This window comes from Cryptomeria japonica, chromosome 3, assembly GCF_030272615.1.
Source record: "Cryptomeria japonica chromosome 3, Sugi_1.0, whole genome shotgun sequence".
Classification (NCBI taxonomy): domain Eukaryota; kingdom Viridiplantae; phylum Streptophyta; class Pinopsida; order Cupressales; family Cupressaceae; genus Cryptomeria; species Cryptomeria japonica.
The window spans coordinates 870078372-870083181 of record NC_081407.1 but is presented as its reverse complement, the minus strand read 5'-3'; positions in this window follow the sequence as shown (position 1 = coordinate 870083181).

Here is a 4810-nt window from a genome sequence, read left to right as displayed (position 1 = left end):
TGATTATATGAGAATGGTAGATGGTGAAAATATAGCTCAGTATAGACAAAGTATTAAAGAGGTTGTCGGTGGTATCAAAAGTGTTGGAGAAAAGATTGAAGATGACATTGTCATAAGTAAGATGTTAAGAACTCTTTTACCTACCTATGCTATAAGAGTTTCTACTATTCAAGAGTTAAGGTCAGTAAGTAGTGATAAAGTCACTATGACTACATTTGAATTAAATAGTTTTGATAATAGTATTTCTAAGGCATCTGAATCAGCTTTTAAAGCATCTGTAACTAGTAAACCTATGAGAAAAGGGAAAGATGTATGTCACAATTATGGTTGCATATCTAGTCATGATGGTAGCAGAGGAGATAATGATGATGATGACCATCTGATGGAGTTTGAAGCTCTTCTACCCAAGAGACTTCCAATAGGCACTGGTAAATATAAAGGTAAACTACCTCTTAAGTGTTTCTCTTGCAATAAGATTGGACACATTGTTGAAAATTGCCCTAACAATGATAGTAAGGAGAAGTTTAGAAAATATAAAGGAAAATGGAAGAAACAATGCTATGTTGTAGTTGATGAAGGTGTGACATATGAAGAATTAGAAGATGATGACAATGAGGAGATTGTCTTTGTTGATGTGAAGGAAGACCTAACTAATGAAAAGGCCTCGGTATCTTAGTTTGACTCTGGTGATGAGTGGATAATAGATAGTGGTTGTTTACATCACATGACCAGTGATATGAACAAATTCACATCCCTTGAAGAGTTTGATGGTGGTGTGGTAAGATTTGACAATAACTCACCCTACATGGTGAAAGGTAAAGGATATATTTCACTAAATGGTAAGAGTAATGCAGATGATGTTTATTTGGTTGAAGGTTTAAAACATAACTTGCTAAGTATTAGACAACTAAATGATAAAGGATACCATCTTGAGTTTAAAAAAGGAGCACTGTGCAGGATCATGGGATGCAATGGAGATTTGATTGCTACTAGTAAATATACTAGAGGTTGTTAGGCCCAATATGGAAAGCTAATGTACTAAGAGGGGAGGGGTGAATCAGTACTTCAAATCCTTTTCTTAACAATATCTTTACTATTAAGCATAAACTGAATAGTGCAGTAACATAATATAATGCTAAAACAAATAAATAACAATCATTCATGATTCACTCCATAAAACATATATTTTGGTTACGTAGAAACTCTTGGTTAGAGAGAAAAACTGCAGTGGGGATGGCACCCACAACTTCACTACTGCAATAATAAAGGTTGCTCGATTAGAGCTACATGTTTAGCTATTTCTGATAGCTTACCCTATTAGGAGTATCAAGATCTGTTAGATATACCTTGCTAAAGGATTTTACAACAGTTAATCTAAATGCTGCACCTGGTTAGAGGTTTTACAATTTATAGACTTGATTAGAGTCTTTTACCCTGTTAAAGGTTTCTCTTACAACTTCAAAATATTATAATAAAATCATTACAAATATCTGCAACTTTACATCTGGAATGTTATAGCAGATTCTATGTGCTCTGAATAAGATTACCTTGCTTATAGAATGCCCCGATAACCCATATAGTAACTCGGTAAACCCTTCTGTTTACTTTGTTATTTGACTGTTCTCTGAAATCCTTCTCGGTGACCTCTGTGTCTCGGTAACAGTCATAACACTTAGTTCTTTCACATGTCTTGCTTCATATATTTCTATATCTTCCTTTCTGTCATGCTACATGTATATGTGTGATCTTAATCTCTTATGTCGGTGATCCATTCATTGCTTCGATCTTACAAACATGTTTTATCGAATAAATAACCATGCAAAATATTTCATTGGTTAGATGACCTCGAAGTCATACACAATCTTTAAGTGCAATTTCCAATGTGATAACGGTTCTATGTTCCTTGATCTTGTAACACGTTTCCATATGTATGTCCAAGTTCAATGAATCTGGTAACATGTTTCACTTGGTGTATATGAACTCGGTGTGTCATCTTTGCTGCTCGGTAGACATGGAATGATACTTGGTAGATAGCTCGGTGCATACTAGGCTCTATGACTACTTTCTTCTATAACCGACTGGATTGTGCATACCGACTGAATATTTCGATAAAGATAACCGACTAGAGTATATAGAATAAATTTGAACATAAAACTAATGGAAACTTGATAAGTAGTAACAATCTCCCCTTTTGACATTAGTTGAGATGTTTGACAAAAACTAATTTCAAAGTTATAACTCAATAATCTATATACTTTGCAAAATTTGACTATACTGATAGTATATACAATAGTCAATGAAATAGTAAATTCAAATATACTCCCCTTAACAATATACTCTACAAAACTTTGATTTTGTATGCTCGGTGATCTGCTCTTATTCTTTTCTTACTGTTCTATTCACTACTTGGTTCACTGCTCTTGGATACTCTGCTTACTCTACTCGATATACTCCCCTTGTATACTACACTCCTTTTGTTTGATACTATACTTTGATGCTTTGAATACTATATCACTCCCCCTTTTTGACAAACATCAAAATTTAGTTACCATTCGGTGGTGGCAATTGGTCAAAAATGGATTTGTACTTTGTCTATGCTTCAGTGAGAGAGACAGAGAGGGCATCCTTTACATTGTCTATTAAAGAATTTTGCACTTGAATATCAGCCAATAATGATATTAAGCCATCTAAAGTGCTTCCCTTTTGTGTAGTAGATAAGTATGTGGCTCGGTTGATCTGCTCTTGGACAGATGAAAGATGAGGAAGGAATAATGTCTGAAGTGTCATTATGTCCATCCTGATCTTGTGTTCTTCATTTCTTAGGTCTAATTGTTGAGCCATGATCTATTGTAACTTTGTATAGAAATTTTGAACTAAATTGGGCTCTGTGGTAAACTCATTTGAGAGATCGGTGATCTCTTTCTCAATTGCTTCTATTTTATTTTTGATATCTTTAATGAATAAAGAAAATGTACAGAGTTTCTAAAATAAATAAAGAATGTGCTTGAGTTGAGGGGACAACTCAGCAATAAATTTGACAAGTTTGACTTTGCCAATAGTTATAGCTTTCTGTACCTCTTCTATCATTTTTGCAGTGAGCTCTTTGTCTTTTAGCTTGCTCAAATATTCAGATGCATCTACTATAGATGTCTCTATCTTGGTTAGGAGTTCATCCAGTTGAATGTGGATGGCTGCATCTTTGGTTATTGTAGCTTCAAGTATCATATCTGTTAAGAGTGCTTTCACCTTCTGAATTACTTTATGTTTCTTTTGAATAGCCATTTGTTTCTCTTGTTCAGCCTTTGCTTTGCATAGTTCACCAAAATCAATGAGTGCTTGCCCCTTTAATTTGGATATATCAACATTGGGCAACACTATTGGTTTTGACAAATCTGCTTTGAAACTATGTTTTTTCATCTTCTTTTCTTTACCTTTCACCGATTGAACTAAGACAATGGCTTGTGAGGCTTGATGACCCTCGGTAGGTTGCTCGATAGAGGTGACACTTTGGTCAATTTCTTTAACCTTTGTAGTGTCCTTTCGTGTCTCAGTACTCGGTGTCTTAGTTGCAACATTTTAAGTGCTAGAAGGTGCTTGAGAAGTCTGTTCTTAAGTAGTACCTTCTCCTGCTATAGACTTGTGACCATCGGTGCCTTTATCCGTATCATGAGGGGATTTGGTTGAGACAGGTTGATTGACTGGTGGATAAGGTTGAACTTGTTCCAAGACTGATTCACTGGATACAAGTTTTGCATATGCATTGTCTTCTATCATTTCCTATTTAGGTGCCTTTGTATCCATGATATCTTCATCTATTTGAATGGTGTCAGCAGGGCCTTGCTCGGCAACATCAGGATCTTGCTCGATGACATCAACTATTTCAACTTCAGCTTGCTCACCAGCATCCTTGTTTCTAAAGATTTCCTGCCACTTTTCTTTTGTCTCATTTTCCACTTCAATATATAGCCCATTCATCAGTTTCAAGTCTTTTTGTTTGACGAGGAACTTTGTGTGGTAGGTTGTCAAATGTTCTTTTGTTTCAGCTACTGACATGTCAAGAAAGAGATGTACCAGACTTCTTTCTCTGATCTATTTCTCCGAGTCCAGGGCATATTGCCACCTATTATCAATATGTGCATATAATTCTTTTGGAAGAGTATTAGAGACTTGAAATGGGACCAATCAAAATTTCAGAAGTGTGCAGATGACAGCTTCTTCTATTTGTCTCTTTTCATCATTATTTCTGGATTCATACTTAACATATTTAAATCCTCCAAATCCACCATATTCCTTCAAATTAGTACAAAAATTTTCAACACTGTGTACATTTACCTTCTTGCTCTTGACAATCTGAAATTTGCTTGCATCCTCAGATTCAGTGTCACTAGACTCTTTTGCCAAAATGAGTCTCCAAGTAGATTTCTTGTAAGTTTTTGTTACCTTGGGAATAGTAACACTCATTGTTTTCTTACTCAGTGAAGCTGCAGATGCTCTTGTGTTAGGTCACTTTGCTGGAGGAGTCAGTGAGGCCTTTGATGAATCCTCTTTCTTTCTTTTCAACACTTTTCCCTTAGGCAATTCGGTGCTCAATGTTATAGCTACCTCTTGGGCTTCAGATTCCTCTTCGATAATGGCTATAGTGCCTTTGGCAGGTGTGGAGGAAGAAACTTCTCTGAATTTCTCCGATAATGCATTTATCATCTTTGTTGCCTTTCTTGTAGCTTTGGGTACTACAATGCTCATTTTTACTTTTTCCTTCACTTCTTAATAGGTTCCATACCTCAGCTCAGTAGTATGTCTTGGCAATGTC